Source organism: Macaca mulatta, chromosome 1 (genome assembly GCF_049350105.2).
Source record: "Macaca mulatta isolate MMU2019108-1 chromosome 1, T2T-MMU8v2.0, whole genome shotgun sequence".
Taxonomy (NCBI): Eukaryota; Metazoa; Chordata; class Mammalia; order Primates; family Cercopithecidae; genus Macaca; species Macaca mulatta.
In genome coordinates, this window is record NC_133406.1 from 193,480,037 (window position 1) to 193,503,174 (window position 23,138).

The window sequence follows — 23,138 nt, forward strand, 5'->3', positions numbered from 1 at the left end:
CATCCAGGCAACTGCCCTGACTATGGGGTCAGCTGCCTCCTTGGTGCCCGCCACGGGCCTTCCTTTCCTTGTCTGCTTTCCCACTAAAACATGAGCTCTTTGAGGCAATACCACGTGCGATCTATCTCTTCACCTCCGGTGCCCTGTGATAGACCTGGCACAGGTGCTTTCATCATTTGCTGAATGAGAAGATTCCCCTCTCTGGAATCTCCTAGCTCCGTTCTGAGGCCGGCATGGAATGAAAGAGTGGAGATGGGTGGGAGGCAGAATCATTGCTACAGAGATGCAGCTCCAGGGCCTTCTGCGAAAGCCATGGTCCTGAGCTAGTCAGGGGCAGATGTACAGCTCCACCCCTAGCACTGCTTTTGTTGCTGTGGGCAGAGGGAGGACGGGTGTGGGCTTTCTTGGGCTGGGCCGCAGCTGCCTGGTTATCATACTGGACCTGGGTGGGGTGAGGTGGGGAGATAGGAAGATTGGGAGGCCGTTGATCTGGTCTGCTCATGGCAGCCCAGCCTCCTCATGCCTGCCCGCTACCTCCTCTATGTGCAAAACAGCTAACTGTTCCCTAGAAGCTAGCACTCCCCCTCTGGCCCCACTGCCCTTGTGAACCAGTAAAGTGCCACTGACCAGCCTGTGGGGACACAGGCCATGGTGCTGGGCACGGTGTCCAGCAACAGAGGTTCTGCCACTGTGAGTCAGAGTAAGGAAGGGAGTAAGTCTGGATCACCCAAGCCATCCTCTCCATTGTGCGGAGGAGGAAATGAGGCCTGGAGGGGAAGTGGCTCGACTAAGGTTACCTAGGATTGGAGTCAGATCTGAGTCCAGAGCCGTGCTCACTACCTCTCAGGAAAGGAAGACAAAATAGTCGACAGGTAGTTGGTGTCCTTAGAGCGAATAGGCCTGGGCTGTGCAGGAACACAGCAGCTCAGCCTGCCCCAGCAATCTGTTAGGACTGAGCAATCAGTGTGGGTGCTGGACAGCTTGCTTCAAGCAGTGGGCCCGGCTTGAGGACAAGCCCAGTGGGTAGTCAGGGCAGTCAATTTGGTATCAGTTCAAGAAGAGAAAGGCCGGGGCGCAGAAGGCAGTGAATGGGAAGGGCAATTGGGCCAACAGAAAGAGGCTGATCTTTGGAGTCAGACCACTGGGTTGAAGTTCCAGCTGTGGGACTTTGGGTAAATCACTTTACCTCTCTGAGGTTCAGTTTCTTGGTCTGTTAAATGAAGATATTAACACCCATCTTACAGAGCTATAAGGGTGGGATTTCAAAATCATGTGTGTGAAGTGCTTATGTTTTGTAGAAAACAGCCATTATTGTTCATGGAAATGGGATTGGGATGGGGGTATGCTTGGGAACGGCAGAAGAGAGAACGAAGAGGAAGCTGTGGGAACCCTCCTCATTCACAGCAACAGGAATTCCTGCTGAGCAGTGCTGGGGAGCCAGCAAGGGACCACCCTGGCCCTGTCTGCAGGGGCTCACAGGCTGGGTGAAAGTGGGGTGAAGGGAATGGATACAGAGCCCTCCACCCTGGAGGCAAGTGCTGTGTGAGAGAGGCCTGGTGGCCACGGGAGACCCAGCTCTGGCAGTAGAGACCCGGGGTGAACATTAGCTAAATAGAAGGAGCCTGAGGAAGAGGCTTGGGGAAAGCCTCCTGGAGGGGCTGCCATTTTCTGTCTTGGGCCCCAGCATCTCTCAATGGCAGATGCTGGCCGCCCTGGGGATGCTCATCCTCCTGAGTCCCCTCCTCCTGTCCAGGCCACCTGGCTCAGGGCTGGGCTGCTGGAGCTCCCTGCTGCCCACTGTCCTGTTCCTCTGGCTCCTCCTTTCTCTTCCTACCTCTCCCCACTTGCTTGGTCCGAGCCCTGCCTCCCTCCCCAGCTCCCGGCCTTTTCTGTCCACACAATAACAGGATGTGATCCGTTCGAAGAGAGGAAGTGGGGAGGACGGGCAGTGCTGATAGCGCGTTTCTGACTCTCCACTCTCCACTCCTCCCCTCCCCTTTGGACCAGCCCCTGCAGCTGCCTCCTCCCCTAGGCTCTGTGTGGGTCTCCCTCTGGGTTCAGAAGGGATGAGTTTGGGATTGTCAGGCCAAGCCTATGGAGAGATGCACACTAGCCATGCTCTCTGCAGAGCCTGCCTTCCTAGGAGATTCACTGGGTTAGCTTTGGACCCTGGGTTATTCTGAGCTGCTGGAGCCTGAGGGTGGCAGGTGGGTCCCTCACCTCTAGGCAGCAGGGTGCTACCTGCCCATGTGCTTCCCGAAGTCCACATGTGTCTGATCCAAGCAGAGGGATGATAGAATCAGTGGAATGTCGTTATCAGGTACTGTCTATGCTTGGCCTTGCACAGCATGTGGGATGGGCTGCACAAGGAGGAAACAGTCTCCGAGAGGCAAAGCAGGAACTAGGAACTAAGCTGGAGCTAGAACCTGGATCTGCTGGTGTCCTATCACCTCTCTTAGGTCAGCATTGTCAAATAGAACTTTCTGTGATGATGGCAGTGTCCTGTGTCTGTCCTGTCCAATGTTATAGCCACTAACCACATGTGGCTCTTGAGCACTTGAAGTGCAGCTAGTGCAAGTCATTGCATTTTTATTCATTTAACACAGTGATTTATTTATTTATTTGTTTATTTGTTTATTTTATTATTATTATTTTTTCGAGACAGAATTTTGCTCTTTCCCCCAGGCTGGAGTGCAGTGGCACAACGTCAGCTCACTGCAACCTCTGCCTTCCAGTTTCAAGCAATTCTCCTGCCCCAGCCTCCCAAGTAGCTGGGATTACAGGTGCCCGCCACCACACCCAGCTAATTTTTGTATTTTTAGTAGAGTGGGGGTTTCACCATGTTGGCCAGGCTGGTATCGAACTCCTGACCTCGTGATCTGCCCGCCTCAGCCTCCCAACGTGCTGGGATTACAGGTGTGAGTCACTGTGTCTGGCCAACAACATGAATTTTAAGTTGAATTATTCTGAATGTAAGGGCCATGTGTGGCTAGTGGTTGCCATGCTGGACAACGCAGTTTTAGCCTTTCTAATTCATTAAGTCATTGTACACTTACTGTCATCTTTGCTGAACAGGGCAGTTCTAGGAATGCAGACCAATCAGGTAGTTGCAGGCATGTGGAGTGCTGCCCTAGAAGTCAGCCAGGGCAGGAGTTTGACTCACCTGGGGGTCATGCAAGGCTTCCAGAAGAAGTTGGTTCTTGAAGGATGAATAGGAATTTGTCGGGTGTGCAAAGAGAGGAATGGCATTCAGGGTAGCAGGAACAGCAGGACAGAGGTACAGCCTTGGGAAAGAGTGGGCTGTGCTTTGGAAGCTGCAGCCTGGCAGCTGGTAAGGCACCTGTGGTGGAGAGTGTTAGGGCTGAAGAAGTCTCAGGGCCTTGAATGCTGCGAAGCAATGGGAAGTCACAGGGGGTTGTGAGCAGGTAGGAGGACATCAGATCTTTTTTTTAGGGACTCTCTGGGTAATCAATGTGGAAAGGCCACACTGAAGGCAGGGAGACCACTGAGGTGTCAGAGCTGCAGGCCCCCACAGCATGGCACAGCGAGGCTGCTTAGAGAGAGGCAGGAAAGCTTGTCTTCCTGCTTCCACAGAGTCAGACAGCAGGATATGTTTGAGAAAAGCAAGACTGCAGTGCTATGGTCCTAGGACTTGAAGACCTGGAGCTCAGGAGAGCCCGGAATCCTCCTGCAGCCAAGCCTCAGTGAGCTCTTTCTTTTCCCAGCACACTTCCACAACCTCTCCACCTATTCCACCTTCCTACTTCATTCCTATTATGATGCCAGTACCCAGAGAAGAGCAGAGATGAGGCTCTGATGTGTCAGAGTAAAAATGCTTTATGCAAATCCTCTGTGAAGATCAAGTGTTGGTAGGAGGCCGGGGGCCTCCACATCCCAGACCTGGGAAGCTCAGAAAGAGGATGTGAGTCACCAAAGTTTAGCCTCAGCTGCTCTAAGCCTTGTGCTGTTTATGTCCAAGGGCTGTGCTTTCACTTCTGTTGTCCTGCTGATCCCTCCCTAGAATCCAGTGTAGAGGGGACAGTTACTCCTGTTTTACAGATGAGGAATACTGAGGTCACAGAAGTGATTTGCCCAAGGTGAAGTGGCTAAGAGAGAAGCTTAACTGAGATTCCATCCTGGGCTGTTTGGAGAGCCAGTCCCCATACTCTACATCAGGTGAGCTACGAATACTGCCATGATCACTACAGACAGGCACTGCACAGTTCCAGACAGTTAGGACAGGACTCCTCTGAGGGGAAATCAGGGGAGGGCCCCATATGTAGGGGGAGGGGTAGTTTGGCTCTGCGTTATTTCATGAGTTCCCTGATTTAGGGGAGGTACAATGTCTCCTGACTCAGTCTCACTCATGCAGATGGTGGTCTGATGATAACATCACCTGCCCCTGCCTGCCTCCCACACCCCTGCCAACCCGTGACAAGAGTCCCCCAAGACCCCTGCCTTTCCAAGACCGAGTAGAGCTACGGGACCAAGTTGGAAAACCCTTTCCCACCCTATGCGTGGTGACAGCTCAGCCAGCTGAGCCACAGGAGCCCAGGGCCCTCAGCCCTTCCCAGCTAACCCTCTGCGGCTTGGGACCTGTGGTGTTCCTGTGTCCCAGGCTCTGCGGGATCTCGGAGGGGGCTGGGCCTTCTGCCCTCTGGCAGTTCCCACACGGGCTGGCTGAGGCTCCTACTCTCTGCACTCCGCCCCTCTCTCCAGCAATCCCCTGGGAGCCACTGTATTCAATGGGCTATCAGGCTTCCCCATCACTCTCACGCCCCCCTCCATTACCCCTGAATAGGTGGGATCCAGACCCACACAAGCACTCCCAGCCCCAAGTCCCCAGCCAATCTTTCCCAGGATCGCCTGGGACCTCACAGTTCTGATGCACTACCTGCCTAGCCCTGCTCAAGACTCAAGGTCCTGGGAGGCTGGCACTCCAAGAGACTGCCATTCAATTGTTTGGCAGCAGCATATTCTAAAGCAGCAGTGTAAACTCAGCGCCAGTACCCTCAGATTGTAAGATTCTGCTCAGTGAGCCTCAGATGCCAAGATTCTGCTCAGTGAGCCTAGTCCCAGGTAAAAGTTGGGATCTCTAAGATCTCCGTTTCCATCACCCTAAGCACTGCCCTTCAGGGATTCTATGTGTCTCCAGCATCCTTTGGGTTTTTGGCGGCTGCAGCAGCTTCTGGCCACAATACAAGGAGAGACCTACACGGGGTGGGGCAGGCAGGACAGGCGGTGGTTGCCTGGCTTGTTTTTTTGAGGGGAGGTGGGAGGCTGTTGGCCATGGGCCCCTTTAGGGTCCACATCTGCTGGGTTGGGGCTCAGCCAAAGCCGGGCTGTCCAGTCCAGTTGCCGGGGCTGCGGAGGCGAGGCACGGAGCCCGGCTGGCAGGCTGTGTGATGCTAATGAGGCAGGGAGGTGCGGCTTTTGTCCTGCACTTGTCCTTGCTGGAGGGTCCTCAGAGAGAGAAACAGGTCCCTCCTCAGAACCAAGTGGCTGTGATTAGCCTTCCATCACTCACTTTGATGGTTCCCAGTGCTCTGAGGGGTGTGGACAGGGACTGGGGAGGGGAGCCAAGCAAGCCTGGTCCCGTGCCCATCCCTGTGCTTTCCAGGGAGCGTCCAAAAAAAAAAAAAAAAAAAAAAAACCACCACACTGAGTCAAGACCAGAGTGACAACACTGCTCCATCCTCTTCTCCCTGAAGGGCCCTCGAGCTCCCCAAGGGATCCAGCGCATCCTTTCTGACTTTCCAGCTCTGAGCCTTTGCCACACCTGAGATGCCCTTTCTGTAGACTCCCACGCCAGGAGCAGGTTTTGGGTCAGACTCAATCTCAGGTGCTGCCGCTGCTGCTTCCCTCCACCCTGGGAACTGGGGCCTCTCCTATTTCTGAATGAACAGAGCCCCTGAGCTGTGTCTAGGTGCTGCTCAACATCGCCTGCGTTCGAGTCCTGACCTCATCACCTTGTTTGTTCATGAGCTGCTCAGTCCTGAGGCAATGTGTCACTGGTTGGTCGCTAATGGTCCCATCCTGCCCAGTGTGTGTGAGGCCCACCCACAGGAGGTGCTTAGTGAATATTTACTGAGTGATCTCATCAGACTCCAGGGTGGGCGAGCACAAATGAATCATTAAAGTTTGTAATGATTCATTGTACAGATGGGGAGGGATGTGACCTGTACAGGGCCACGCAGGGTGGTGAGTGACTTAGCTCCCCAGCGTCAGCTCTAGATCTCTTCTAGAGCAGGGCATCTCCAAGGTGAGTCCAGGGACACCCAAGAACTCCGAGGAGAAAGTTCAATGGGACATAAACCTGAATGGGAAAAATGTTACATCTTTATTTTCATCACCCCGTGACTGAAACTTAGTTTTTCCATCCATTGTTAACGTAGGCAGCAAATCACAGCACTAGCAAACAGTGTCTGCGACTTTTGATACCAACAGAAATTACATCCCAGGTGATAGATTACCTTGAGATATTGTTCCCAATCATTATCTTTTTGAAATTATGGTTGATATTAGATGTGTTGCTAGATCTTTTCATTTAATCCACGAGTAGGGAGGCACACATACAATTACATCATAAAAATTTAAAATATCTTGACAATCGTATTTCAATGCCTTTGATTTTCATTATTCTATGTATTTTATTTTTAAGGCATTAATTTTTAAGGGGATCATAGACTCTACCACACTGCCCCAGAGGTCCACGGTGCACAAGGCCAAAGCCTCTGCACAAAGCAGTGTCCTCGCTGACCCTCCAGCCCAGAGCTTGCATCTTTCCCGGCTCCATCTCTAGTCGGGAAGGGTTTGCATCATGCACTGGCGTCCTGATTTTGTAGGAAAGTTGCAGGAGAGGTAGGCACCTGCTTGTGTGATTGAAGGCGGCTTGAATGCTCCAATGTAGCCCCTTGGCCTGTCACTTTTAAAATCAGTATTTGTTGAGCACACCACACATGCCAGGTCCTGTTCTTAAAGCAATGACCAGAAGAGAGCAATGAAAAAAAAACATTTTCTTTAGTGAAGTTTATATTCTGAGTGGAGAGACAGATGATAAATAAGAAAAATAAGTTAAATAAATAGTGGATAGGATGGGGATAAATGCCAAGGAGAATGAAACTGGGAAAGGAAATGGGGAGCGTGTGTGTGTATGTGTGTGTGTTTTAGGGGGTTTTCAGTGAAGGGAGTGCCTTTTTTGGAAGTCAGCAGGAGGATCTCACAGAAGAGGGGTCACTGGAGTCAAGACCTGAAGGAGATAAGGCAACAAGCCATGCAGATGTTTGGGGAAAGAGTGTAATGGAGGGGAACAGCTAGTGCAAGGGCCCTGAGGCTGCAGTGTACCTGGCGTGGACTGGTCCAGGGCAGCAAGGAAGCAGGAATGGCTGGAATGAGGAGGAGAGGAGTGAGAGATGGGTTGCAGAGGCCCCACATGGAGCCTGTAGTCCACATAGGGACTTTGGCTTTTACTTTGGATGGGATGCAATACCATTAGATGATTTGTTTTATTATTCTTTTATTTATATTTATTTATTTATTTTTGAGACACCGTCTCTGTTGCTTAGGTTGGAGTGCACTGGTGTAATTATAGCTCACAGCAGCCTTGATCTCCCAGGCTCAAGCAATCCCCCTACCTCAGCCCACTGAGTAGCTGGAACCACAGGCAGGCACCACCATGCCTTTGTTTTTTTTTTTTTGTTTTGTTTTGTTTTGTTTTGTTTTGTTTTTTGAGATGGATTCTCGCTCTGTCGCCCAGGCTGGAGTGCAGTGGCACGATCTCAGCTCACTGCAAGCTCCGCCTCCCAGGTTCACGCCATTCTCCCGCCTCAGCCTCCCGAGTAGCTGGGACTACAGGTGCCCGCCACCATGCCTGGCTAACTTTTTATATTTTTAGTAGAGACGGGGTTTCACCGAGTTAGCCAGGATGGTCTCGATCTCCTGACCTTGTGATCCGCCCACCTTGGCCTCCCAAAGTGCTGGGATTACAGGCGTGAGCCACTGCGCCCGGCCGCCTTTGGTTTTTAGTAGAGATGAGGTCTCACTATGTTGCCCAGGCTGGTCTCGAACTCCAGAACTCACGCAGTCCTCCGGCCTCGGCCTCTCAGAGTGCTGGGATTATAGGTGTGAGCCACTGTGCCCGGCCTCATCGGAGAATATTGAATAGGCAAGGGACTAAATTTTCAAAAGAATCTCTATGGCTGTCATGGTGAGAGCAGAAAGAATGGAGCATAGTAAAATTGGGGAGATCTGTTAGGACACTATTGTGATAAGGCTAATGAGAGATAAGGGGCTTGGATGTTGTAGCAATGGAGGTGGTAATAAGTATTACTCTAGAAGTCTAGATACATTTAGAAAGAGCCAAGAGGAACTACTGATGGATCCAGTGTGGAGAGCGTCATAAAGTCAAAATCAACTATGAGATCCTTCCTGTGAATTGCTGGGGGGCTGGAACAGCACATACTAAGCGGGAAGGCTGTGGGAGGAGCTGGTTTTCAGTGGGGCGAGCTCAGGAGCTCAGTTCAGGACATCTTATGTTTGAGACACCTGTCAGCGGAGTGGTCTGGGCTGGAAATGTGACTTTGGAAGAGATTTGCATTTGAATGGTATATGATGCAGCCAGGGCTGGGTCATCTGCCGCCATTCAGCTAGCACTGTGCCAAGTGCTTTCTAGCACCTTCTCACCTCACTCCCCCAACAAACCCAAGAGGAGGCTGCTATTATCACCCCCTTTATATAGATGGATAGACTAAAACCCAAGGGGGCAAGGGACTCACTAAAGTCACACCACCAGGAAAAGGCAGAAGCGGATTCCAACTTATATGTGTCCCATTTCAGAACTCAAGCTCTTTAACCCATATGTACTATTGTAATTTCTTCTTTTTTATTTTATTTTTATTGATACATAATATTTGTACATATTTATGGGGTACATGTGATTTTTGTTACATGCATAGGATGTATAATGATCAAGGCAGGGTATTTAGGAAATCCATCAGCTTGAGTATTTGTCATTTCTTTGTGTTGGGAGCATTTCAAATCCTCCTCTTTTCTAGCTTTTTTTTTTTTTTTTTGAATCAGAGTTTCACTCTTGTCACCCAGGCTGGGGTGCAATGGCGCGATCTTGGCTCACTGCACCCTCCCCTCCCCAGGTTCAGGTTCAAGCGATTCTCCTCCTCAGCCTCCCAGGTTGCTGGGATTACAGGCACCTACCACCATGTTCAGCTAATTTTTGTATTTTAAGTAGAGATGGGGTTTCACCATATTGACAAGGTTGGTCTTGAACTCCTGACTTCAGGTGATCCGCCAGCCTCAGCCTCCCAAGGATGGTGCCAATTTTTCTAATTTGAGCAACCGGTTATATGGTGGTGCCATTTACTGAGGAGCATAGAAGGACAGGGGGTACAAGGAGAGGAGCAGGCTTAGGGGAAAAAGTAAATTCACTCTGGGCACGCCGAGCTTGAGATGTCTGTGAAATCAGGTGGAAATGCTGACAACATAGTTGGATATGCAGACTTGAAGCTGCAGAAATACCAAGCCTTTAAATATAGATTTGGAAGTTATCAACATAGAGGTGGTAATTTACATCATGGGATTCACCCACCAAGAGGGTGTGGAATGAGAAGTGTAACAAGATCTGTGAGGAATGCAGCATCTCAAGCTAGTCAAGGGGAGAGAAACAACTGGAGGAGACAGAAGAAGCAACCAGAGAAGCAGGAGAAGAATGGGGAGATGTGGAGTGTTGGATAATGGGGAAGACAGGGGTTCAAGGTGCTAGGAAGTGCTGGGATTATAGGCTTGAACAATCACGCCCGGCTGCTATTTTGAAATATGCAATACACCGTTGTTAGCTGTAGTCACCCTATTCTGCTGTTGAACAGTGGAACTTATTCCTTCTATCTCACTGGATGTTTGTACCCATTAACCAACCTCTCTTCATCCCACACACCTTTCTCAGCCTCTGGTAACTATAATTCTACTCTACCTCCATGAGATCAATTTTTTTTTAAGTTTCCAAATATGAATAAGAACATGAAATAATCTGTTTTCCTGTGTCTGGCTTATTTTACTTAACATAATGACCTCCAGTTCCATTTATGTTCCTGCAGATGACAGGATTTCACCCTTTTTTATGGATGAATAGTATTCCATTGTGTATATGCACCATATTTTCTTTATCCATACTTTCATTGATGGACACAAGTTGATTCCATGTCTTCGCTATTGTGAATAGTGCTGCAATAAACATGAGGATACATGTATTTCTTTGATATACTGATTTTTTTCCCTTTGGATAAACACCCAATAGTGGGGTTGCTGGATGATATGGTAGTTCTGTTTTTAGTTTTTTGAGAAATCTCCATAGTGTTTTCCATAAACACTGTTCTAATTTACGTTCTTACCAGTAGTGTATAAGAGTTCTCTTTTCTCTGCATCCTTGCCAGCATCTGTTATTTTCTGCCTTTTTGATAATAGTCATTCTAACTGGGGTAAGATGATATCTTATTGTGGTTTTGATTTGCATTTCCTTGATGATTAGTGATGTTGAACATTTTTTTTCATATGCCTGTTGGCCGTTAGTGTATCTTCTTTTGAGAAATGCTATTCAGATCCTTTGCCCATTTTTTAATGATATTGTTTCTTGTTTTGCTCCTGAGTTTCTTGTATATTCTGGATATAGTTCCTTGTTAAATGAATAGTTTGCAAATATTTTCTCCCATTCTGTAGGTTGTCTCTTCACTCTTTTATCCCTGTGGATAAACTTTCAAGTTTAATATAGTCCCATTTGCCTATTTTTGTTTTAGTTGCCTGTTCTTTTGGAGTCTTAGCCATAAAGTCTTTGCCTAGATCAATCATCCTGAAGTGTTTCTCCTATGTTTTCTTCTAGTAGTTTTGCAGTTCTAGGCCTTACATTTCAGTCTTTAATCCATCTTGAGTTGATTTTTGTATATGGTGAGAGATAGGTGTACAATCTCATTCTTCTGAATGTAGATGTCCAAGTTTCCCAGCAACATTTATTGAACAGGGTATCCTTTTCCCAATGTAGATTCCTGGCCTCTTTGTTGAAAGTCAGGTGAGTGTAAATATATGAATTTATTTCTGGGTTCTCTGTTCTGTTCCATTGGTCTATGTATGTATTTTTATACCAATACCACATTGTTTTGGTTGCCATAGCTTTGTAATATATTTTAAAGCCAAATAGAGTAATGCCTCCAGCTTTGTTCTTTTGGCATAGGATTGCTGTGGCTGTTTGGGCTCTTTTTTGGTTCCATACGAATTTTAGATTTTTTTATTTCTGTGAAAAATAGCTTGGTATTTTGATAGGGATTGGATTGAACGTATAAATTACTTTCAGTTAGTATTGTCATTTTAACAATATTAATTCTTCCAATCCATGAGCATAAGATATCTTTCCATATGTTTATGTCCTCTTCAATTTCTTTGATCAGTATTTTGTAGTTTTCCTTGTAGAGGTCTTTTACTTCCTTGGTTAACCTTATTTCTAGGTATTTTATTTTAATTTTTGTAGCTATTATAAATGGGATTGCCTTATTGATACAATTTCTTCTTTTGTGCTCCTCCATACTACCTCCCTCCTTTCCTTCCCTTCACTTCCTCCCTTCCTCCTCCCTTCCATTTTTTGTTTGTTTGTTTTCAAGATACTTACCTTTAGCTTTCAAGTATTTTTGGAAGTATAGTTGGAGTGAACACTCAGCATCTTTTTTTTTTTTTTTTTTATGGAGTCTCCCTCTGTTGCCTAGGCTGGAGTGCAGTGGTGTGATCTCTGCTCACAACCTTTGCCTCCCAGGTTCAAGCGATCCTCCTGTTTCAGCCTCCCGAGTAGCTGGGATTACAGACGTGCGCCACCATCCCCGGTTAATTTTTGTATTTTTAGTAGAGATGGGGTTTCACTGTGTTGGCCAGGCTGGTCTCGAACTCCTGACCTCAGGTGATCCACCTGCCTTGGCCTCCCAAAGTGCTGGGATTACAGGCCTGAGCCACCGCTCCCGGCCAACACTAAGCATCTTTTAAAATTGTCTTAAATTTTGTATTATGGACATTTTCAAACATGTATGAAAGTAGAGAATAATAAATGGCATGAATCCAATTTCAGCAATTGTCAACATGTGAGTAATCTTGTTTTGCCTATACCTCTATCTGTCCCCATGCTCCCTCTCCCCACAATGGCTTATTATAAAGCAAATCTCAAACTTCATATTATTTCATCTGTAAATGTTACTATCTTTATTAGTTGATTTAATTAAAAGTTACTGAACATCTGCTCTGTCAGGTTATATGCTATGTTCTGATAAATTCTTAATCATCTTTCAAAGCTCAAATGTCACCTCTTCCTGGAAGCTTTCCCTGATTTTCCCTTCTCCCAAAAGAACTTAATGACTCCTTTCCTGGCATTCAGATTATATGCCTCCTTCACAGCGCTCACTGTTTAACAGCAATTATTTTAAATGTGAGGAGATAGTATAATATAATGCTTAAGAGCTTTGCAAACAAATAGACTTGGGTTAAAATTTCAATTTTTGCTTCAGAATCAAATAGACTTGGGTTAAAATTCTGCTTTCTGAGCTTAATTCCTCTGAACCTCAGTGTTCTTATCAGTAAAATGGGATATAGCACTCACCTTATATTGTGGGGAATAAATGGGTTATGAATCCAAAGTACCTTGCACAGTGCCTGGCACATAGTGAGCATTCCTTCAAGAAGTTACATGCTTCTCTTGCCACACTGTGCTGGAGGCAGGACCACAACTGTCTCTTGTGTGTGTGCTGGCACCTGGAAGCCTCTGTAGAAGAGTGTGGGAGGGGCAGCCTCCAATTACAGAAAGCAGGCAGACTGGGCCCTAGCAGCCCTGCCTGGCCGTAAACAGATTATCTGGCAAAGAGGGCTTCTGGTTCAACTTTTGGCTATTTAAGGGCATTAGTAAAAATCTGGAAAAATGATTTGATTTTGTCTTTTAATGTACACTTATTTTGTTTACTTGGAAACTACAAATTTGTCCCTCCCCTCAACTAAATAGTCTTTATTATAAACTCTGGAAAGAACAGAAAGAGAAGAAAAAATCACAGACTGAGCCCAGATCACCCATTTATGTACTATTGTATTTTCTTCTTCTTTTAAAAAAAATTTGTTTATGTTCCATCTATGAAATTATAATTGCATTTTGTTTACTTTTTGGTCCAGCTGCAGCTTTTTAAAGCCATCTTCATTTTGAGGGTTGACGTCTGACCTTTGAAACAAACACTCCAACTGTGAAAGGGTTCGAGGGTTTGGATGTGGCTTCTTGACTGAGCAAGGGGTATCCAATGTGTGGCGGGCTAAACATGCCTGTAGCACCTCTCACTGTCCTGCTGGGGCTTCTGTTCTGAAAAGAGATTGGTTTGGGACAGGGCAGTATGGCCTAAACACTTGATACCCTGTTTAGACCAGGGTGATTCCACCAGTTTGCACCTAACTATCCATTGCTGTAAGGCATTTAGATGCATTATCCTCTGACCAATCCAGTGGAGTATTACTGGAATACAAAGGCTCAGAGAAGGAAAGAGACTTGCTCAGGTCACACAGCTAGAGGTGCGTGAGGATCCCAATTCCCAGCTCACCTTCCTGGGCCTCAGAGACTCCAGCATTGAGTCCATTCACCCCTTTTCTGCCTCTTGCTGAGTTCTACCTCCTTCTGGAAGCTCAAGGTTTCTACTCACATACCTCTGGGAATGGGAAGCTCACCACCTTTCAGAGTCATCTCTGTCATCACTAGACAGCTTTCTCTCGCTGAACCAAATCCAGCCTCCCAGTGACTCTTTTCATCATCCTCAGCTCCATGCTCAGAGGGCACAGAGCAGTTTCTCTCCCTCTTCTGGTGCAGCCCTGCAGATATCTGGAGATAGAGGCCTCTGAGACTGCTACTCTTCAGGCTGGAAATTTCAGCTCCTCCAAGTATTTAACAGACTAAAGGCAAAATTAGTAACAAGAGAAGAAAACAGTTTTAATTAATTAAAATGTTAAATGAAATCAGTTCCATGACTCCACATGCCCTGAAATGTGAGGCATGGCCAATGCTTGTAGTCTTACCCTAAGTAGTCTAGAAGACAATGTATATTGCTTCTTTATTTTCTCCTCAGTTCAGATACATAACCCCTCCCCATCCATTTAAGCAGGTGTTGCTTAGGGCGGGTGTTAGCCTAGCTTCTCATCCCCCCATCCTGGACTGTGTCATCCCTGCCGGAGGCACAGATCCCCTCCAGGAATGCCAGACCAAAAACATGGAGCTGCGTCCTGAGATGTCCTCCGGGTGCTGCAAACAGCCTGTCCACACCGGGACTCATCGTCATCGGTGCATTGCTCTTTGCTCACTGCACCCACTAATGTGTGTGAGCTCCCTTTGGCAGGGCTGTGGAGCTATGGTGCTTTAGAACAGTGCTTGGCACAGGAAGACACTTATGAAAGGTGTGTGAAATGAATACATACATGCCCTCTCCTCACTCCCAGCTTGCTGCTCTTCTAGTTTCCTCTAGTTTAAAAAATAGTACCAGCCAGGCATGGTGACCCACTCCTGTAATCCCAGCACTTTGGGAGGCCAAGGCAGGCGGATCACCTGAGGTCAGGAGTTTGAGACCAGCCTGACCAACATGGTGAAACCCCGTCTCTACTAAAAATACAAAAATTAGGCATGGGGGCGGGTGCCTGTAATCCCAGCTACTCGGGAGGCTGAGGCAGGAGAATCGCTTGAACCCAGGAGGTGGAGGTTGCAGTGAGCCGAGATTGCGCCACTGCACTCCGGCCTGGGGGACAAGCATGAGATTTCGTCTCAAAAAAAAAATAGCACCAAGTTCCAAGCACTGTCTGAGTCAGAGGATGAAGCGCCTCCTTGATTGTACTCTTTTGAATATCTCACTTCTGCATCTATGCAGCTAGCTTGTCCTGCCACTTGTACTCCTTAAATTGCTCTTCCATCCTCCAATACTCTCTGTGCACTGTTTTAAGCCAAGGCATCACCATCCTTCTCCTGGATCCCTTCCACAGCCTGCTCACTGCCCACTGCCCACCGCCCCGTTTGGCCCATTCTTCCAGCTGTGGTTGGAGAGAGCTTGCCGAAATGCAAGACTTTCCCACATCGCATCTTTGCCTAAAACCCTACGTTGGGTCTGTATTATCTGTAAGGTGAAGACCGCACCTCTTAAGTCCTGCAAGCTCTCGAGACCTCTTTCCTGACCACCGCCTGCTCTCCAGCCAGGCCCATCTCCCATCAGCTCTGTGCGGTGTGACTTTCCCTCCCTGCTCCTCCCAGCCTGGAGGTGCTCTCTTCCACACCACTCCCCAGCCCCAGTTGTTGCAGACTTTCTCCCTCTAGGTCCTAGAGGAGTGCCTCCACAGTGGCACCCACGTGTCCCAAATATACATCTCCAGCCTGGACCTCAGTTCTGACCTCCAGACTCACATTCCTGTCTCCACACCAAACTGGTGAATCCTGCCCCTCCTTCAGAAAAAAAGCCTCCTCCTCCTGTCATCCTCCCCACCTCAGTCTGCTCCAGCTGAGCGGATTAAAAACCTCAGAACCATTCTTGGCTTCTCTCTTCCTCTCACATTCCAGACCAGGTTGGGTTTACCCTCAGAATACATCTAGACTCAGAGCACGCATCCTCAGCTCCACGGCTGCTCCACATCCCAGTTGCCTTGAGTTGCCCTGGCCTCTCGTCTGGAGCACTGCAGAAGCCTCCTTGCCGGCCTCCCCATTCTCTCTTCTTGCTCCCACTGTCTCTTCTCCACATGGCAGTCAAACCATGTCTCCTGTGCTCAGATTCCTCTAGCAGCTCTTTGGTCTTGTTGGAGTAAAAGCCAGAGTCCTTACAACCACTCACAACACGCCAGATGAGGGGGCCACGCCCTTGCTTTCCAACCTCCTCTCCTCCGCTCCCTGCACTCACTTCCCTCAGCCACACTGACTCCCTCCAGCCTCCTTCCTCAGGGCCTTTGCACTTGCCTGTCTCCTTGCCTGGGGTCTTCTCCCATCCACGGCTGAACGTCTTACTTCCTCACGTTCAACTCTTGGCTCAAATGTCACTTCTTAGAGGTGCCTTCCCTGAGAATCTGTATAAAATAGCACAGCCTCTTCTTGCAGCCCCCACCATTTTCCTGATCCTGGACTTTTCCATATTGCCATTGGAACTGTTTTATCTGTCTGTTTCCTGGCTGACCCCTCTAGAATGTCATTTCTATAAAGGCAGGGGCTTTGTTTTGCTCATTCCTGTATCCCTAGCATCTTGAACAGTGCCTGGTCCACAGGAGGCTCTCAATAATTAATTGCTCAATGAATGAATCTTAGGCTTCATACTACATTTTTCTGACTTCCTAGACTGGATGGTAAACTCATTTATGTACTTTTAGCACCTGTACCTTCCCTTCAAAACATTTACTGCAACTGTAATTACAAAACTGTATAATGTAATCTTGATCTTATTCTCTACAGGTTGGGCATCCTTCATCCAAAAATCTGAAATCTGAAATGCTTCACAATCCGAAACTTTTTGAGCATCAGCATGATGCCACCAGTGGAAAATTTCACATGTGATCTCATGTGATGGGTCAAAGACAAAACACAATCAAGGCCGGGCACAGTGGCTCATGCCTGTAATCCCAGCACTTTGGGAGGCCAAGGTGGATGGATCACCAGAGGTTGGGAGCTCAAGACCAGCCTGACCAACATGGAGAAACTCTGTCTGTACTAAAAAATACAAAATTAGACAGGTGTGGTGGTGCACGCCTGTGCGCCTAATCCCAGCTACTCAAGAGGCTGAGGCAGGAGAATCGCTTGAACCCGAGAGGCAGAGGTTGCAGTGAGCCGAGATCTCAGGAGTCTGAGACCAGCCTGGGCAGCAAGAGTGAAACTCTGAGTCAAAAAACAAAAAACAAAAAAACCAAAACCAAAACCAACCAAACAAAAACCACACAGTCAAAACTTTGTTTCATACACAAAATTAGTTAAAATATTCTAAAAATTACCTTTAGGCTATGTGTATAAGATGTATAGGAAACAAAGGAATTTTATGCTCAGACTTGGGTCCCATCCCCAAGATATTTCACTATGTGTATACAAATATTTCCAAATCAGAAAAAAAATCAAAAATCGGAAACACTTCTGGTCCCAAATATTTCAAATAAGGGCTACTGTATTTCCAGTCTCATAGTAGCCACTAAACACGTGTTGAGTGAATGAATGAAAGAAAGCTAGGATATTATTTGAGAAACTGACCAATAGCAGGTGCTTGACAGAGGGACTGGACCCTGGGCTGGACATAGGGACCCCTGGGGTTTAGCCCCATCTCTCCCATTGACTTGCTCTGTGACTTTTAGTTGATGACTGTCCATTTCTGGGTCACAGTTTCCCCAGTTGAAAAATAAGGAGCAAGATTACATCATTTAGAATGAGCTTTCAGGCTTGAAGAGATAGTGACTCTAGAACCCAGTACTCCCAGCTTGCTTCCACTGCTGGCCTGGAGCCCTGGGTAGGGAAAAGCTGTGCTTGGACCCAGCAGGGTAAGATTTGGCTTTGGGACCTCTGCTGGCGGGCTGGGCTTCTGGCAGGGGGCCAACCCTTGAACTTCTTGGCTGGATGAGTGGGCGGCAGGATGGGTTGATTGATCTTTCCCCATTGTGGGGTCCTGGCCATAAATCTCCCCAGCCTAGTGGGGTCGCCCAGGACCCAGGAGTCATAGCCAGTGCATTCCTTGGCTTAGCTGGCTCTGGGCTGCTCCTTTCTGCCCCTTACAGCTCCCAGACACTGGAGGCCCTGTGGGAGTAAGCACCCATTCAATCTGATCATAGAGCCTAGCTCTGTGCTCCAGAAAGCGTCTGTCCAGAGAGCTGCCAATCTTTCTCCAGATCCGATCTTAAGATCACATGGCATTGTTTTGAGCAGATATGCCTTAGGTTCCTGGTGAGCCAGGACGTAACCCTCTTTGTGCCATGGAACCCTTGGGCAGTCTGATGAAGCCTAAGGACCCCTTCTCACAGTAATATTTTTATTTATTGACAAATTAAATTAAATTAACATATTTTTTGAGACCGAGTCTCACTCTGTTACCCAGGCCGGGGTGCAATGGCACGATCTCAGCTCACTGTAACCTCCGCCTTCCAGGTTCAAGCAATTCTCCTGCCTCAGTCTCCTGAGTAGCTGGGACCATAGGCATGTGCCACCACTCCCGGCTAATTTTTGTTATTTTTAGTAGAGATGGGGTTTCGCCATGTTGCCCAGGCTGGTCTCAGACTCCTGACCTCAGATGATCCGCCTTCTTCCACCTCCCAAAGTACTGTGATTACAGGTGTGAGCCACCATGCCCGGCCTCTCACAATAATGTTTTTAAGTGCATAAAATAAAATGCATAGCATTGCAAAGGAAGTCAGTTACCTTGAGATGTACTTATCAAAATATTAAAAATATAAGTTTGTAATATAGTGATTTACGTGTCCATTTATAATGTATTCAACAACAAGATCTTGTGGAAGGTCCAATGACTATTGTACTTCTATAGTGGTGAGCATAAGATATATCCAGATATCTGCAATAATTATATGGTGATATGAAAATATCATAGACAGTCTGTGGTTTGTTGCCTTCATCCCATGGAAAAAAATGGTAAATTTTATTTATTTTTATTTTTTTTTGAGGTGGAGTTTCACTCTTGGCGCCCAGGCGGGGGTGAAATAGTGTGATCTCGGCTCACTGCAACCTCTGCCTCCTGGGTTCAGGCGATTCTCCTGTCTCAACCTCCCCAGTAGCTGGGACTACAGGCACCCACCACCATGCCTGGCTAATTTTTGTATTTTTAGTAGAGACGTAGTTTCACCATGTTGGCCACACTGGTCTTGAACTCCTGACCTCAGGTGATCCACCCGCCTCAGCCTCTCAAAGTGCTGGGATTACAGGCGTGAGCCACCACACCCAGCTGAAAGTGGTATAAATTTAGTTAGAGGTTAGTGAAATACAAATGTAATGTTTCCCTGTCCATGTTCATAAGCTAGAGTTCTGTCCATGGCCCTCTGGGAAGGGAGTGTTACATGAAGGGGAGCCAGGTGAATGAAATTTTAAGTCTGAGAGGAGAGGGGCTCACCACAGTCCTAACCAGCTGCTTCCTTGGGACCTTATTAATATATGAAAAGATCTCATAGTCTGTTAACGGAGTCACAGGATCACAGGCTCCAGAACTGGAAGGGCTAGAACCCTGCTACAGTTTCAGTGTATGTCCCTCTAAAATTCATATGTTAAAACTTAAACCCCAATTAGCTGAGCATGGTGGTGGGGGCCTGTAATCCCATCTACTCAGGAGGTGGAGGCAGGAGAATCACTTGAACCTAGGAGGGGGAGGTTGCAGTGAGCTGAGATTACGCCATTGCACTTCAGCCTGGGCAAGGAGAGCAAAAACTCCATCTCAAAGAGAACCAAAACAAAACACAAAAATAACCCTTAAACCCCAAGGGTTTATTAAAAGCTGGGACCTCTTGGAAAGAGGTTAAGTCAGGAGGGCTTCACCCCTGTGAATGGATTAGTGTTCTCAAAAACGGGGTTGAAGGGAGTGTCCTGGTCCCTTTCACCCTTCCATCCCTCCCACCGTGTGAGGGCACAGTAAGATGTGTCATCTTGGAAGCAGAGGGCAGCTCTCACCAGATGCCAAGCCTACTGGTGCCTTGATCTGGGACTTCCCATTCTTCAGAACTGTCAAAAAGTAAATTTCTGTTCTTTATAAATTACCCAGTCTAGGATATTTTGTTAAAGTGGTACAAAGAGACTAAGACAAACCCCTTTTGCAGACACCTCATTGGGTGACCTGGTCCATGGCCTCTGCTCTTACTTGTCTAGGGATGGAGAGCTCACCCTCCAGCTCATCCTCATTGCAGGCTGAACAGCTCCAACTGTCAGAGGAATGGTGGCCATGTCTTCTCCTTCACATACAGAGATGAATCAGACACAGTCCGTGCCCCACAGCTAGAGAGTGGAGAGAGACAAGGACTCAACTACAGATCAAATGTTTTATTCATTGAACAACCTTTCTCTGAGCTTCTGCTCTTTGTCAGGCCGGTGGTAGGCACTGCATATACTGACATTTAATTTCATAAAATGTGTGTCCAGTGTGTACTCAGGCACTGTGCTCAGTACTGGGTGGTAAGGGAGAGATAGACATGATACCTTCCCTCCATGGAGACAATTAATAAATGAGTAAGCATACAAATCAGTGTGTAATTGCAACTCGTGATCATGGTTGTGAGGAGATGAGCAAAGGAGACTCGTAGAAGGGAGTGACTTCAGATGGAAGAGAATGGAAGTGAAGAAGTGTTCTTGGAGAAAGGGATGTAAAGGAAGATCAGCTTGCTGGGCAAATAGGAGTGGAAGAGTGTTCCAGGCAGAGAAAAGAGCAAGTGGAGAGGAGTTTCTGATGTCGGAAAGAGCTTGGCTTTTGTTAGGAAGTGACAGGAGGCTCCAGGGCCAGACCCGGCTGGAGAGGTGGGTAAGGGAAGATTGCCTGGGCCCTCAAACCCATGCAAAGAAGTTTGCATATTATTTTAAGGGCCGATGAATGCCATAAAAGGGCTTAAGCAAGATATGTTTGAAAGAATAAAACAAGGTCTCCAGGAGCTCTCCAGCTTACAGCAATGATATTAACAAGATGAAGTATTATAAGAATGAGTAAAGAGCTGGGCACGGTGGCTCACGCCTGTTATCCTAGCACTTTGTGAGACCGAGGTGGGTGGATCACCTGAGGTCAGGAGTTTGAGGCCACCCTGGCCAACATAGTGAAACCTCATCTCTACTAAAATACAAAAATGAGCTTGGTGTGGTGGCGGGTGCCTGTGATCCCAGCTACTCAGGAAGCTGAGGCAGGAGAATCGCTTGAACCCAGGAGGCGGAGGTTGCAGTGAGCCAAGATTGAACCACTGCGCTCCAGCCTGGGTGACAGAGAGAGACACCGTCAAAAAATAAAATAAAATAAAATAAATAAATAAAATAAAAAATAGTAAAGAAAGCTTTTATATTTGTGTTCTAAACACGCTTCTTGAATGTTCTCTGTACTTTTTCTCAGGCTAAGCTCTTTGCCTGGATTCCTCTCCCCAGGCTGTCTGCCCAGTACAACACTCTGGCTAACTTTGCCAGCATCACCTCCTCCAGGATGCCTTCCTTAACAATGTAGTCCACCAATGTAGTCCACCAACGTAGTCCACCGTCAGAGCCCTGAGCACGCCCTGTATGCTGTTCCCAGACTATTTACATGTCACTGTGCACCGTCCCTTTCTTCAGACCACCCCTGGAGGCGGGCAAAAGTCGGGGCTGGAGGGAGGGGAGGTTGCAGAATCTTCAGCAGCAAACTGGCTCCCTGCACGCCTCAGTCTGGGATTGGAACTAGACACTGCCACCTGCTGGCAGTGAGTGGAATGGCTGACAAGATGGGGTTGGGAGGAAGGAGACTCCTGGAAACAGTCCAGGCCCACTTTGGCTTTTCTGAAGGGCAATCGCATAAGATCTAGCTGGATGGAGGGCTTGTCTAAGGGGCCTGATGGTTCTGGGTGACAGCTGGGCTGGAACAGGAAGGAGGAACTGAACGTTGATGGACACACGGTGCAGCCCTGTGGGACTGCTGAGACCTTAGTCTAGTCCCTGGGCCCAAGCCAGACCAGTAGGGGGTCCCACCTTGTTACCATGGAGATCAGGGCTGTGTTCATACAGCTGGAGAGATGACCCTCCACCCGTGTGAAGACCTCCAGGGAGGAGGGGCCAGCCTCAAAGCCAAGTGTCCACCCATGCCCCCTCTTTTCTGGAACAACTTGTTTTGCTCTAAAGCTTGGGACTTTGACCCAGGAGGTATGTTTTCCTCCTGTTGGTCACCTGATGTCCTTCCTGCTCATCCCCTTCCCCCACCACTGCTGAAGCACAGCCCAGGGGATCCTTTCCTTTCCCTGGGTTTTTCAGGGAAGTGGAGGATACTGGGGTGAGGAAGGCAGAACCTGGGACTCGAGTGCTGATGGCACTGGTTGGAGGGAGTGGCACAGCTGTGACCCCCACCCTCCTTTTCTTAAGTCTCTCCTTGCTAGGCTCCTGGGACACCCCACTTTTCTGGGGTTGCTTCCTCCTGTTTCCTCCTGCCCCTTCTTCCTTTGAAAGACCTTTACGTGTTGGGGCCATGTCTCTTTCTTTCTATGCTCTCCTCTTGACACCCCTACCCCCACTACACACAATGGGGAGACCATGAGCTCCCAGGCCTCAGTTACCATCCCTGTGCCGCAGACGGCTCCCAGATGCCCCACTCCAGACCCAGGGATTCTGCAGCCTTCCAGACGTCTCCCTCTGGAAAGTCCACAGGCACTGCAAGCATAATACCTCAAAATCTATAGCTCGTCAATCCTCCCATCCCGCAAACTTGCTCTGGCCCCTACTGAGGCACCAGCATCTACCCAGCTGCCTACGCCAGAAACCTGGGAGTCACCTGCACCCCTGCCTCCCGCCTGTACCCACTCCCAGTTCAGCACTGTGTTCCAGCAGCCACCCCCCGGCTTCTCTACCTCCTCAACAGGGCTCAGATCGGTTCCCACAGCCACTCCCTGCCCAGGTCCAGGCACTGGTGTTGTGGCCACTATAGCAGATCCCCGGACTCCTCTTCTCCAGCCTTTGCATGCCCCTTTCCCTCTCCACACTACATGGAGAGGTGTTTTCCCAAACGCAAAACTGACCACGTGACTCCCCTTAAAATTCTTGGAGAAGTCACCAGTAGCTGTTTGCTAAATTCAGCCCCATTCCTTACGTTCCAATCAGTGATTCTCTGGCTGTTCATTAACATGCACAGTGCTTACTCCAGTCCGTGCTAGAAGATTCTGAGGGCACCAAGTTGGGGGTGGGAGGGAGGACAGCATATACATATTTGGCAGGCATCACTCAACTCCAAGCAAAGTTCCCCCAGATCACCTTGAGATACTCCATCTTTGGATGGCAGTGGGCCCAACTGCACACGCATGTGAACACACATCCCCCCACCACACACACCCCACACACACACACACACCCCACACACACACAGGAAGCAGGCCCGAGGCACGATGTCTGAGTGCTCCCGCTGAAACATGAAGGCAGAATCATCCTGCCATGG

The 23,138-nt window shown here is 48.1% G+C and overlaps 1 protein-coding gene and 1 long non-coding RNA gene across 3 annotated transcripts in view; one reads left to right on the forward strand and one right to left on the reverse strand.

Annotated features, from left to right (window-relative positions):
* TAL1 (TAL bHLH transcription factor 1, erythroid differentiation factor) overlaps positions 1-17,134 on the forward strand; it is a 36,249-nt gene extending 19,115 nt beyond the window's left edge. For both annotated transcript variants that reach the window (XR_013402273.1, XR_013402274.1), the window contains one exon: positions 16,478-17,134. The gene's annotated coding sequence lies outside the window, so the exon portion shown is untranslated. The remainder of the gene's footprint in view (positions 1-16,477) is intronic.
* Positions 13,097-22,693, reverse strand: LOC106998444 (uncharacterized). Its single transcript, XR_001444903.3, has 3 exons — positions 22,558-22,693; positions 19,857-19,990; positions 13,097-13,959 (listed from the first exon to the last, which is right to left on the reverse strand). It is a non-coding gene; the product is annotated as an uncharacterized LOC106998444 (long non-coding RNA).
* Between the last annotated feature and the right edge of the window lie 445 nt (positions 22,694-23,138).